The sequence below is a fragment of the Anomaloglossus baeobatrachus genome, unplaced genomic scaffold (genome assembly GCF_048569485.1).
Source record: "Anomaloglossus baeobatrachus isolate aAnoBae1 unplaced genomic scaffold, aAnoBae1.hap1 Scaffold_66, whole genome shotgun sequence".
NCBI classification, from domain to species: Eukaryota; Metazoa; Chordata; class Amphibia; order Anura; family Aromobatidae; genus Anomaloglossus; species Anomaloglossus baeobatrachus.
In genome coordinates, this window is record NW_027445030.1 from 717,954 (window position 1) to 732,596 (window position 14,643).

Below are 14,643 nucleotides of genomic sequence, written 5' to 3' on the forward strand. Positions count from 1 at the left end.
CATAATTATATTATATGGCTATTATGAACGGTCTTTCACAAATTGATATATGTAGTGGTCATTGAATGTTGGTTGAATTTAAACATTGTTTAATTTTATGCAAATTATAACCAATTAAATGTATGCCTAAATAGTGCTCTAGGCAACAGCTGAGTTATCCTTGAGGAAGGGGGCCGTTACACGCCCCCGAAACGCGCGTCGGATCAGGACTCTGTTTTTGCCTACCTCACCTGTGCGGTGATAACCTGCCAAGTAATCTCTCCCTCGTGTGGAATCAACCGGCTTCCACTGGACACGGTACGGATTGCCTGCTGGAGAGGTTGAGAGGTTACCGCTGACATTTCCTTTGTCTGCAACCAGGATACATTGGTACCTCCAGCGGTTCTGCATTGCTCGTTTGGAAGCGGATCGGAGCCTTGTGTGGTGCTAACCTGCCAAGCAACTTCCTCCTGTGTGGAATCAGTCAGCTGACACTGGATACGGTCTGGACTGCCCGCTGGAGAGGCTGAGTAGTTACCGCTGATCTTATTGTTGTCCGCAGCCAACATCTTGGTGCTTTCAGTGGCTTCGTACTGCTTGATTTCGAAAGTACATTTGGGAGAATACGGGACCGGCTGGTTTGTGGCCTTGTGAAGTGTTATAAAGGCTCTGTAAAGAGGGATGTCGGTAACCATACATCTCCCCCAGAGCCAGCACTAGTCGCGGCCACTGGCCTCAAAACGTCCGCTCTGGAAGTCTAACAGGTCAATCCTGTACATAGCGGTTCCAGCCTAATCAACGGAGAAATCCGGGGTGTTTTTTGCGGTCAAGTTGTTGTGAGGTTTATTCCCCCAGGCCCTGGGGGCGAATATAACGTCGCAAACTTATATTGTACAACTTAAAACTTGTAAGTTAGCCAGGGGTGGTATAGTACATCTTTCATTGTATAAGTCTAAATTATTAACCAAACAAAATATATGCCACCGGCCGGGGCATTACATTAGACTGGTAAAACTAAATCAATGTGAATATTGTATCACCTCGAAGTTAATTGGTTATACAAAAGAATTTTATTCTCATTACTTTCATTTTTTATTTTATGTGGTCCTTGTTTTATGTGGTCCTTGGTTTTAGTAATAATCAGTGTATTGTATATTATCAAATACTCTGTCTTGAAACAAGGATAGCAAAAATTTTTTTATTTGTGGTCTATTAATAAAATTATAAAAACCCATCTAGCGCTGGTTTATTGTGGATTTTTACTTAAAATCCTTTACACAGTTTATTAAAGGCTACTTTACACACTGCGATATCGGTCCCGATATCGCTAGTGTGGATACCCGCCCCCATCTGTTGCGCGACACGGGCAAATCGCTGCCCATGCTGCACAACACCGACCAGACCCGTCACACATACTTACCTGCCCGGCGACGTCGCTGTGACCGGCGAACCGCCTCCTTTCTAAGGGGGCGGTCCGTGCGGCGTCACAGCGACGTCACTGAGCGACCGCCCAATAGCAGCGAAGGGGCGGAGATGAGTGGCCGGAACATCCCGCCCACCTCCTTCCTTCCTCATAGCGGCTGGGAGGCAGGTAAGGAGAGGTTCCTCGTTTCTGCGGTGTCACACGGAGCGATGTGTGCTGCCGCAGGAGCGACGAACTACATCGTTACTGCTGCAGTAACGATAATCGAGAATGGAGACCCATGTCACCGATGAGCGATTTTGCACGTTTTTGCAACGATGCAAAATCGCTCATCGGTGTCACATGCAGCAACATCGCTAATGCGGCCGGATGTGCGTCACAAATTCCGTGACCCCAACGACTCCGCATTAGCGATGTCGCAGCGTGTAAAGCCCCCTTTAGTGGGAGTGGTGTACAGGGTCTTAGCAGTAAAGAGTATTCCATATTTCTGCCAGATACCCACAGAGATATTGAAATCTGAAAAAAGAGACTTCTGCTCATTGAAGGTAAGAACTGCTCACATAGCGTTCAACTCCACAGCAAACGAGTGCTCTAGCACTGGCATCTCAGCAGGGATATTCCCCTACTACACATGTGTGTCTGGGTCGCTGTGACAGTTTACAGGACATAACTCAGGGCACCTAGACAGAAGGCAGAGGGACTACTTTCTATTTCTGGTGTAGAGCTTAGTACAATATATATATATATACTATTACATGTGACACATGTACCTTGTATTACCATTATTCGCTGTATATGAACCCCTTTTCTCCGGGCATTATTTGTCTATAGCATTTTTCACGAACCTGAGGCAACTGAGAACCCTTCAGTGAAGGAATTCCACTAACCCTCACAATACCAACCAGGGGCCTCCCTGCAGTAACTCAGGTAGTTGTACCCATTCTCTTTCCGCATTCTATGTGTTCTTCTTCTTTCTTCTTTTTTTTCTTTTTTCTTCTTTTTATTTCTATCATGTAGTTCAGGGGTTTATAGATATATGTCCTGCATCTCATATTTCCTTTAGTGGTGATTCTTACCCATTCTCATATCATTTACCCTAGTATTTCATGATCCTGAGGCGACTGAGAACCCTTTAATAAAGGAATCCTTTTTCACTTGAATTGTCAAGTGATACTTACCAGTGACTATCACGTAATGTTACAGGTAGTTGCATTTTCTTCCTCTTCTTTCTCTCCTTTCTTCTTTGTCACACGGTCCATTGTGTTATAGCCCACGTGTCATGATAACACTTGTACCATCTTTTCATTTAGATTCCACCTACAATTATTTACCGATTCCAGTTCTGAAATAGGCTTTCATCATCTACTCACTAGAATTCTCAAGTGCATAAGGTACTGAGACATATACATGTTCACACCATTATAAAGAACAAAGTATAAACATTGAGGTTTTTCTCACACCCATGTTCCTGTGTTCTTTGATATGATATGTGTTCATTTCCTTCACTATATAGGATTGCAAGTTTTCCATTTGTACCTTAATGGCAATGACGCTATACAATTGAACACATATCATCCTGTTATCCATATAGGTGTGTATTTACCTGCTTGACTATTTTTGGTTGTTTGATCCAGAATGTTTCTCCAGATAGGTCATGTGGAAATTTTCTTTCCTCAGTACAAATGTTTTCACTATGGCTTTGGAAAAATTTTTTGTATGTGCATCATGGTCATTTGACCCATTGTACTCTCAAGTAGCAATATATTGTACTGTTATGTTGTACTATGTACTAATTACGTGTTTATATGGTTTTGTAACCCTTTATGATCTTAGATAACTTTATCCTTGATAAAGACCTAAAAACAAGGTCGAAACGTTGGATGAATTATCCTTTTGCACAAATAAAGAATTTTCAGCATTCCAAGAGTTCTTTTCTTACGTTATTGATCACTATAGTGTGCCAGAGCTATTTCTATTGAATTGACTCTTATTTTTTCTGAGCACCTGCTATATACACAGTGAGCCAGACATATTCAAGTTTCATTCAGAAGGCAGAGGGAAGCCTTAGCAGCTGAGCCTATATCTTGGCTTGTGAGCATTAGAACAGGCCGGCGATTACAGGGTAACATGAAAAATGTCCAGCTTGCATTATGACTAGAACATGACAATATCCTTTTAAGTACTAACCTATGATGCGTTCCTAAGCAGTTGATGTTATATGTTCTACATTTCATTTTCTGCATACTTTACAAGTAGTAGAATTTGCTTTGATATAGGCAACTGGATTTTCACAATGAAAAGGCAAAGGATAACGCCCGAAAAAGACGCCATACATTATGTCAGTGCCATCACTGACAAACCTGGATTGACCATGAAATACATCAATCCCCTTAAAGGTGAGTTAAAACAAGTTTTAACTAAATTGCCTTAATATTGTCATGCATTTGAATGACTGTCTTAGTTAATGATAAATATTTTCTACAGGAAGAGGAGTGTTTGCTGAAACTGAAATCGAAAAAGGGAGTTTTGTTGCAGAATATCGAGGCGAGCTCACGTATGCACTTACGATGGTAGACAACTACTCGAGATTTATGGTTGTGGTACAAGTCAAAGATCTAATGGCCCATACTGCAGCGAAGGTCTTCCAAGCACACTTATGCAGACCTCATGGCTACTCAGAGAGAGTCCTCACAGATCAAGGCACTGCCTTTGAAGCGGAAATCTTCAAGGACTTCTGCAGCTTTTACCGATGCAGGAAGATGCGCACTACACCCTACCATGCTCAAACCAATGGTTATCAACCTGCTCAGGACTTTACCCCATATTCCAGATGTGGCCTTACAAGTGATTTATAGAGGGTTAACAATACGTTGGGATCACCGGATCTAATCTCCCTTTTTATACACCCTAAAATCTTGTTTGCTTTAGAATAAACAATAACATCATAAAGGTATAGCAGTACCGTTTCAAAGTTTCGGTGTCCCAAGCAGCATTCCATCAGCCTCTGGAAGGTTCCTGGCAAATTGCACAGCTCGAAGGGCATGCTTTTGAACTCGCAGAGACCCATCGGGGTGGCAAAGGCGGTCTTCTCCCGGTCTGCCTCAGCAACGGACACTTGCCAATAGCGACTAGTGAGATCAAGGGTAGAAAAATAATTTGCAGTTCTCAATGCAGCTAGCTATTCCTCAATACAGGGGAGTGGTGCTGTCCTTCTTCTTTAACAGGACCAACGGAGCTGCCCAGAGGCTACAACTGTCACGGATAACCCCAGCCTCCTTCATGTTGCTCAACATGTCCTTGGTACACTGGTAATGTGCAGGTAGTTTTGGCTTATATCTCTCTTTGATGGGTGGGTGTGCACTTGTGGGGATGTAGTGTTTGACCCCTTTTATTCTTCAAAAGTCTAGCGGATGTTTGCTGAAGACTTGCTCGTATTCTTGCACTAGCCTGTAGACCCCCTTCTTGTGATGTGAAGGTGTGGAGTCAGTGCCTACGTGTAATTCCTTACACCACTCCTCTGGCTGACTTGGTGAGCTGTCACTGAATGGGTGGGCTGAAGCAATGGTGGATGCTGCTGTTTGGATAGCATGTGTATCTACTGAGAACAGCTTATCAATGGTGGCAAATCGGAGCAGCTTAATCTCTTGCTCTCCGCAGTTCAACACTCTCATGGGCACTCTTCCCTTCCATATTAATGAATAAAACTATGATGTAAATAGCATATAGATACCCCACAAATGCAGATAAAAGTAGGTTATGGGAAAAGGGGGAAGAGAGAAACAGGAAAATAGTGGAATAAAGTATACCTTCCAGGTGGGAGAGGAAATGGCAGCACAGCCAGTGGAGGTGAAGCAAGGGGAGCCTGCAACTAAAGAGTTGAGAGCGTTATCACATGGTGACTGAGCCTGATTGTAACGGGAGCATAGAGGTGCCGATCCTGTCTTACCTGCGTTGGTGTAGAAGTGGGTGTCCTGTGGTGGAGTCAGCTGTGTGCAGTGGTGGCCGTGGGTTCTTTTATGTGCGACCGTAGTAATAGCTGCGCCCACTTCCTGTATGGGAGTGGAATGCAGTGAGGCTAATGGAACGCACGCCTGCGCATTTGTGTTTAACGTCGCGCATGTGCAGAACGGAGAAAAGGCTGCGCTCACTTCCTAATGAAAGGGAGTGAGACGCAGCTGGGAAGGGAAGGGAAAAGATTAGGGTTTGGGGATGATGAAAGGGCTTTCTACGGGCAAGGATGGCAAAGGGTGGCAGTGACGGAAAGTCAGGCAGCCTGTCCTGTCCTGTCCTGTCCGTCCGTCTTTTTGTATCATGAATTGGAAAGACTGCAAGGGGGAGGGGAGGTGCTTGGAGGAGGAGGAGTTATTCAGATTAATTGCAGTGGGCGGCGGCTGCAAAAAGCATCATTCTTCTTGTTTTTGCTCTGCAAAACAGCCTTTTCAAGGGTTGGCTTGGGTGACAAAATGTCTTCTGTAGGCGTGGGTTTGTCTCCCTCTCCCTAAGATGTGTCCGGTATAGGCCAGGGTGCCACTCAAGGCCGTAACCAATTCGGGTTATAGCTTCTCGGCCTTTTGGCTAAGATCAAGTGTAGTTTCGGAGGACGCTACCTTGGTCGGTACTGGAAGGTGCCTGGGATTGCACGTCTGCCGGCCTTGAGGAAGTGTGTGCGCCTTCTGGTGACACATAGCCCTCTTGTGCCTGGACGGTTCCCAGGCAACGGGAGGCGATCACCTTTGTTATTTTGAAGTCCTACTGATAAACAGAAAAAAAAAAAAATTAAATCTGTTCTTATCAGTTTAATATCTGATACGTCCCCTCTCTGGGGACCATATATTAAATGGATTTTTAGAACAAGGAGATGGAAAAAATCTTGCTCTGTCCACTCCACGCATTGACCTGGTATTGCAGTACCTCCAGGACCGGTGCACCCCTTCTTAACCCAGTTTCCAAAAGCAGAACTCAATTCACCTGATTCAAATGAGCCCCATTAGTGAATTGAAAGAAAGCAAAAACTTTATATGCACCTCAATTTGGCCAATTCACTTTTCACACTTTCACCCTTTTTTTTATCTTTCACACCTTTTACTTGCTTTATTGATGCAAAAGCTGTGCCAAATAGCAAACTCATCTCCACTCAACTTGACCAACTCTGCTATGTCCCGTGCAGTATCTTATTCTCAGTCTTATCTAGATCATTTGCAATTGAATAGAATAGATCCCTTTTGGACACATTGGATTCAGCTGCTGCAGTGACTGCAGGTGTTAGAAGATGCAGACTTGGCATCAGGTGCTGTCTATCAGATTCCACTCCAATTAAAGCTTCCATTGTTTTTCGGTGTTTTCTTTGAGCAATGATGATGTCTTTAGTGATCTGTTGGCTCCCTCTCCTGGAGGAAGAGTTTGCTTGCTCTTGGACTTTCAAAAAGAGAGGTCATGATAGACATTTAGCTTCTGAGCCCAATTGGGGACAGTCATGGGTGATGAATGTTTTGCAACCTGCTGCGAAGCCTGATACCGCAATATAAGGAACGTCAAATACTAAGAATGGGCGGCCTATGAAAGAATTAGTACTTTCATTAAGCATACTTAAACGGCTAATTGGGAATAGACAAACTGTAAAAAGCCCTCTGAGAAAGCCCCTCTCTAACCTTTGTTAGTAAGCTTTTCTGTAGTCTGCCTGTTGATGTATTTTCCGTTTGAACAGTGCACAACATGAAGTGACGGAACACTGGCTTGTCACAATGTCCCCCGCTGACATCACGATAGCGCTGCTGCCTAGAAAGCCAGCTGCGCAGCAGAAGTTGCTCTTTGGGTGGGATGGTGGGCTAATGTATCTATTCCTGCTTGGTGTGAGTTTGACATGATCTAGAGCAACGAGTTCCAGCGGCTAGCGGTTGATTATTGGCTGTAATGGGGCTTTCTGGCTGGTGCCAGCCTTTCTTCTTAGCACACAGGAACCACAATCCCTACACCATGCTTCGATGGATTCTCTCATCCCAGCCCAGTAAAACTACATATTTCACACAGTTATAAGCAGCCCATGGGCATTCACCTGGATTAAAACCCATAACAGCTCATAGACCAAACAATCAATCTACCACTGGACCAAAGACAGGAAGCTAAATCCACTGCCTGCGGTAACTAACTTAATCCTATAGTCTACTCACACAACAAACCCAAGAGAAAGGAAAAAAACATGGCTTCGATTATCCATCCAATGAAAACGCATAACCATTGTGAGCCATTGGACAATGCAATTGCACACATGGTGACATGGTGCACGGCCCAATGAATCAAGTCTGTACTTCATATTCACGGTTTAAGCCCTTGGGTTCTAATGTGTCCAGAGTACATATCCAGAAAGATTCCCTTTCTTTGTGCTAAGCACAAGTCAACAATACGTTGTAAGCAGATTCTATTACCAGTCCCACACCATTTTGTGACGCATAATCGCACAGTGGCCCAATTAAGATTCCAAGTCATCGAACATGTCCCAGCCATACGCAGAGGAGGCGATAGAATTAGGAAGCTCAAAGAAAGGGAATCTTTCTGGATATATACTCTGGGCACGTTGGAACCCAAGGGCTTAAACCATGAATATGAAGAACCGACTTGATTCATTGGGCCGTGCACATTTTTTCTAACGCCCGGTTCTTTTTCGTGTTCACACTATATATGGTTCCAGTATGTATGGAGTTCCATTCTTCCTTGTTTTTTATTTGTCATGTTTGTCTGATTACCTTGTCTAACAGTTTTTTCTCCCCTTTCTTTACCTTCCAGGTTCCCATAGTCACGTGAAATATCCCTGTTGCACTTGATTACGGCTCACTATTCACTATAGGATGTCTTATATCTAACATCACACTCTCACCCATCAGCACTCTATAGGTTTGTATAAGGTATGCGCTTACACATCCGGTCCTCCATAGGTATTTCCACTTATGTAGCACTATCCCTATGATCACTCATAACTCATACCCTTGTAGTCAATTACAGCCTCCTCTCTCCCCTCTCCCCTTCTCCCTTTCCATCTATAATTTTGCCAGTACAATATTAGTTTACATTAGGCACACACTCACATATTCCTTTCCTTAGTGACTTATTGTAATTCACATTCGCATACAATTCTCTATGCCTGCCCCATTACTACATTCATACCTACTTGACCCTATCCTGATACCCCTTGTCTCACCTTGTTGGTCCCTACACCTGTTATCATCTCCTTTCCTGTGTCTGTCTTGTCACACAACACATTTTAGCATATCCCTTGTGCTCCTTATTACCTGTCCTGCCTATTAGAATTATGTCCATTATGTCCATGCATGGCCCAATGAATCAAGTCTGTACTTCATATTCATGGTTTAAGCCTTTGGGTTCCAATGTGCCCAGAGTATATATCCAGAAAGATTCCCTTTCTTTGAGCTTCCTAATTCTATTGCCTCCTCTGCGTATGGCTTGGACATGTTCGATGACTTGGAATCTTAATTGGATCACTGTGTGATTATGCGTCACAAAATGGTGTGGGACTGGTAATAGAATCTGCTTACAATGTATTGTTGACTTGTGTTTAGCTCAAAGAAAGAGAATCTTTCTGGATATGTACTCTGGGCACATTAGAACCCAAGGGCTTAAACCGTGAATATGAAGTAAAGACTTGATTCATTGGGCCGTGCACCATGTCACCATGTGTCCAATTGCATTGTCCAATGGCTCACAATGGTTATGCGTTTTCATTGGATGGATAATCGAAGCCATGTTTTTTTCCTTTCTGTTGGGTTTGTTGTGTGAGTAGCCTATAGGATTAAGTTGGTTACCGCAGGCAGTGGATTTAACTTCCTGTCTTTGGTCCAGTGGTAGATGGATTGTCTGGTCTATGAGCTGTTATTGGTTTGAATGCAGGTGAATGCCCATGGGCTGCTTATGACTGTGTAAAATATGTAGTTTTACTGGGCTGGGATGAGAGAATCCATTGAAGCATGGTGTAGGGATTGTGGTTCCTGTGTGCTAAGAAGAGAGGCTGGCACCAGCCAGAAAGCCCCATTGCAGCCAATAATCACTTAATAACTTTTTCAACTTGTCATCATATGGGAGGCCTTCCATTCCTTGTAGTAGTCTAGTTGCCCACCTTTGAACTGACTCTAACTTCTGAATGTCCTTTTTAAAATGTGGAGCCCAAAACTGGTTCCCATATTCCAGATGTAGCCTTACAAGTGATTTATAGAGGTTGATCATCTTTACTTATCATTTAAAACTTTCAAACTGGTACACTCAACACATAAAGCCCCCCCCTTTTAAAGAGTAGTTTCCCTGTACCTAAGTGGGGGTCTACCTAGGTTGGAGCGAGTGGACCTTCGGGGTCCGGTGTCAGTGGTGACAGGCAGTGGGGCAGAGGGAACAGTCAGTTCCTCTTCCCTGCTATCATGTGGGGCAGGCGGAGGCGTAGGGGAGCTGGGTACAGGTACATCCCTGGGCACTGGCTCGCGGTTAACCGTTTCCATCATTTCTTCATCCACGGGTTGTGGGAACAGTATCACTGGAAGGATCACCGCACCGTTCTGTGTAGGCCAGTCTGCTGGAAAATCACCCATCATGGTGTGGATTACCTCTTTTTCCTTCTCCACTGGACTGGGAACTGGAGCCTCATCCGCTACTCTCAATGCTGGTGGGCACTTCTTCAGGTGGTCTCGGGAAACCGTGGCCAAAGTCCCCCCCTGGTCACGGCTGATCTGGTAGGCCTTCCCATTCTCCCATCCTGTGGGCTGGACTACATACGGGGTTTTTTCCCATTGATCATCCAGCTTGTGGGCCCTTCTTTTCCGTTTCAGCACTACATCCCCAGGTTGGAAGGAACCGGCAGGCGCCTTCTTGTTGAAGCACTGCTCCTGTTGTCCCCGACTCCGGCACAAGTTCTTTTCAACATACTCCTGGACCTGTCGGTACTGTGTCCTCCGCCGAGTGTCCCATTCAGCTGTCGACAGGAGTGCTTCTGAAGCTTCCAAGCCCATTTCCAGATCCACTGGTTGCCGGCCGGGACGAGCTCTCATCAGGTATGCTGGAGTGCATTTCGTAGAGCTGGAAGGGATGTTGTTGTACATATCGACCAGGTCAGGTAGCTTCTCCAGCCACAGGTTCCGCTCTTCCAGTGGTAACGTCTTGAGGAGGCCCAGGACCAAGTGGTTCATCTTTTCACAAATGCCATTGGTTTGGGCGTGGTAAGGCGTGGTCCGGATTTTCTTGCAGCCGTACAACTGGCAGAATTCCTGGAATACCTCTGCTTCAAAGGCCGGACCCTGGTCGGTAAGCACCCTCTCCGGGTACCAATGCGGTCAACAGAAATAAGCCTGGAAAGCCTTAGCAGCGGTGCGGCCGGTTAAGTCCTTAACTGGGACAACCACCAGGAACCTCGAGTAGTGGTCTACGATGGTCAGAGCGTAGGTGTACCCACTTCAGCTGGGGGTGAGCTTTACATGGTCAAGGGCAACCAGCTCCAGCGGTTGGTGTGTAATGATCGGGTGTAGGGGTGCCTTCTGGCTGGCCTCGTCCTTCCTTCTCAATGCGCAAGGGCCACATTCTCGGCACCAGGCCTCCACAGATTCCCGCATTCCACTCCAATAGAACCGCTCTCTTAACAACATCTCTAGCTTCTTCCACCCGAAGTGCACTGCACCATCATGGTATGCTTGCAGGACGGTGGGCACTTTAGCCTGGGGAATCACCAGCTGGCGGATCTTCTCGTGAGTCTTTGGATTAATCAGCTCGCGATACAACTTCCCCTGGTGTAGGTATAGCCGGGTCCGTTCTTGCCACAGACGTTGGGCTTCGGCAGGGGCAGCAGGGTCTATCCCAGCAGAACCCTGTTCCACTAGAGTCTTGACCAGGCGGACAGCAGGTGCCTGGTCCTGAGCTTCCTGCCAGTCCTGTCGGGGCAGCGGATCCAGGTTCACCCGTTGTTGGTAGACGTGCACCTTCTCAGTGAATGGCCGGGGTTGGGGGCGACACCTTCCGCACCAACCACATGTCCTAGGTACTGCACTCTGGGTTTCAGCAGATGACACTTTGAGGGCTTCAACTTCATCCCATACTTGGCAAGGGACGCGAACACCTCGGCTAGGTGCTCCAGGTGGGCTTCATACGTCTGTGAGTACACAATCACATCATCCAAGTACAGCAAAACGGTCCCATAGGCAGTCTTCTCTCGGTCCTCCGGTGCCACGGCCACCTGCCAGTACCCGCTGGTGAGGTCAAGGGTGGAGAAGTAGTTAGCGGTTCTCAGCGAGGCCAGGGACTCTTTGATGCGGGGCAGAGGGTAAGCATCCTTATGCGTTATCTGGTTAATCTTCCGGTAATCCACTCACATCCGCATGGTGCCATCCTTCTTCTTAACCAGCACCAACGGAGCGGCCCAGGGACTACAGCTGTCCCTAATAACCTCTGCCTCCTTCATGTTCCTCAACATGTCTTTGGCGCATTGGTAGTGCGCAGGGGGAATAGGCCTGTATCTCTCTTTAATAGGGGAGTGTGTACCGGTAGGGATGTGGTGTTGAACCCCTTTAATCTGCCCAAAATCTAGAGGGTGCTTGCTAAAAACCCGCTCATACTCCTGTACCACCCGGTATACCCCTTCCTTGTGGTGTATGGGGGTATCATCAGTGCCGACATGTAGCTCTCGATACCACTCGCCTAACTCCCCCAGGGATGAGTGGGAACCGGCAGCAGGCGGTGTGACCGGGGGAACGGCTTCATGGATCGTGTGGGGATCTAGAGTGAACAATTTGGCAAGGGTAGCGTACCGGGTGGTGCATGAATGCACACATATTGGTTTTATAATCTTATTGTATTACTTTATATTCTTATTTCACTTGTGCATATCTCCACCATAATCCTGGCTAAGAAATATAGCTTTTTTTGGGGTACACAGGTAGTAAGGTCTTCTTTCTATTTCTTTAGGGGTGATATAGCCTGGTGGAACTCTAGACCTCTAACATTATATATGCACCCTTTTTCTTTATGGTTCTTGGACACCTTATAACATTCTTCCATACATATATATCTTTCTCATAAATTATAAATAATTAGGCATTTTTATATATTTTATTTACATTTTCATAAATAACTTTTTACAAAGCATGGGGGACATTCTCACATACATATAATTTTCATGTACGCATTCTGAAAATTTACGCATAAACCGTACACACTCCTTTTTGTAACAATTTCTATAACTCATTCGCTGAACTCTCATCCCGGATATTCATTCTTACACCGAATTTCCTGTTATAACACAACATTCATGATTTTTATTCAATTTATTTTTATTTTTTAGGTTTATTAGTAGTGATGAGCGAGTACTAAAAAGCTCGGGTGCTCGAAGCTCGGGCCGAGCCTCCCAAGATACTCGTGTACTCGGCCCGAGCACCGAGCCCAATGTTATCCTATGGGAGACCCGAGTATTTTTGTGAAATGACCACCGGCAGCATGTAGAAACCCTAAAAATGGCACAAAAGTCTCCGAAGAGTGCTCAAATGACATGGCAACAGCATGGGGAAGACCCCTTGAAGCATTTATCACTCAAAAGTCACAGCTGTGAATAATTTTGTCCACGTTTTACGCCATTTTTACGGACTCACCAGAAAACCTTCCAAAATGACACCAAAATGATTTTTCATAGCGGAAATGTTAAGGGCACATACCCAATAGTGAGATAGAGCTAATGTATGTTACTTTTTGAGATCAATACATGAAAGATTTTACGTAAAACATTGTGTGGCACTCCGATGTCCCTGAGAAGAGACGTACATAAAGGCCTCTGAGTCTAATGTGCCCATTTTGAGGAACTGAGTCTTTGTAGTATTTTCCTTTGCCAGGGCAGTCCAAAATTGTGAGGTTCACCAATGCCCCTGCATACAGACGTGCATGATGGCCTGTAAACCTGAAGTGCCCATTGTAAGGAAGTGGGTCTATTGTAGTATAGCCCTTAGGCAGGGCAGCCAAAAATTGGGAGGCTCCACGTTGTCCCTGGATAGAGACGTGCATGAGGGCCTCAAAACATTAAGTGTCCAGTGTCAGGAAGTGGGTGTATTATAGTATAGCCCTTAGGCAGGGCAGCCAAAAATTGGGAGGCTCCACGTTGTCCCTGGATAGAGACGTGCATGAGGGCCTGTAAACCTGAAGTGCCCATTGGAAGGAAGTGGGTCTTTTGTAGTATAGCCCTTTGGCAGGGCAGCCAAAAATTGGGAGGCTCCACGTTGTCCCTGGATAGAGACGTGCATGAGGGCCTGTAAACCTGAAGTGCCCATTGGAAGGAAGTGGGTCTTTTGTAGTATAGCCCTTTGGCAGGGCAGCCAAAAATTGGGAGGCTCCACGTTGTCCCTGGATAGAGACATGCATGAGGGCCTCAAAACATTAAGTGTCCATTGTCAGGAAGTGGGTGTATTATAGTATAGCCCTTAGGCAGGGCAGCCAAAAATTGGGAGGCTCCACGTTGTCCCTGGATAGAGACGTGCATGAGGGCCTGTAAACCTGAAGTGCCCATTGGAAGGAAGTGGGTCTTTTGTAGTATAGCCCTTTGGCAGGGCAGCCAAAAATTGGGAGGCTCCACGTTGTCCCTGGATAGAGACGTGCATGAGGGCCTCAAAACATTAAGTGTCCATTGTCAGGAAGTGGGTGTATTATAGTATAGCCCTTTGGCAGGGCAGCCAAAAATTGGGAGGCTCCACGTTGTCCCTGGATAGAGACGTGCATGAGGGCCTCAAAACATTAAGTGTCCATTGTCAGGAAGTGGGTGTATTATAGTATAGCCCTTAGGCAGGGCAGCCAAAAATTGGGAGGCTCCACGTTGTCCCTGGATAGAGACGTGCATGAGGGCCTCAAAACATTAAGTGTCCATTGTCAGGAAGTGGGTCTTTTGTAGTATAGCCCTTTGGCAGGGCAGCCAAAAATTGGGAGGCTCCACGTTGTCCCTGGATAGAGACGTGCATGAGGGCCTCAAAACATTAAGTGTCCATTGTCAGGAAGTGGGTGTATTATAGTATAGCCCTTAGGCAGGGCAGCCAAAAATTGGGAGGCTCCACGTTGTCCCTGGATAGAGACGTGCATGAGGGCCTCAAAACATTAAGTGTCCATTGTCAGGAAGTGGGTCTTTTGTAGTATAGCCCTTTGGCAGGGCAGCCAAAAATTGGGAGGCTCCACGTTGTCCCTGGATAGAGACGTGCATGAGGGCCTCAAAACATTAAGTGTCCATT

At 45.8% G+C, this 14,643-nt stretch overlaps 1 pseudogene; it reads left to right on the forward strand.

Moving 5' to 3' along the window:
* The first annotated feature begins 6,128 nt into the window (after positions 1–6,128).
* On the forward strand, positions 6,129–6,335 carry LOC142286497 (U2 spliceosomal RNA; annotated as a pseudogene).
* Positions 6,336–14,643: the final 8,308 nt, after the last annotated feature.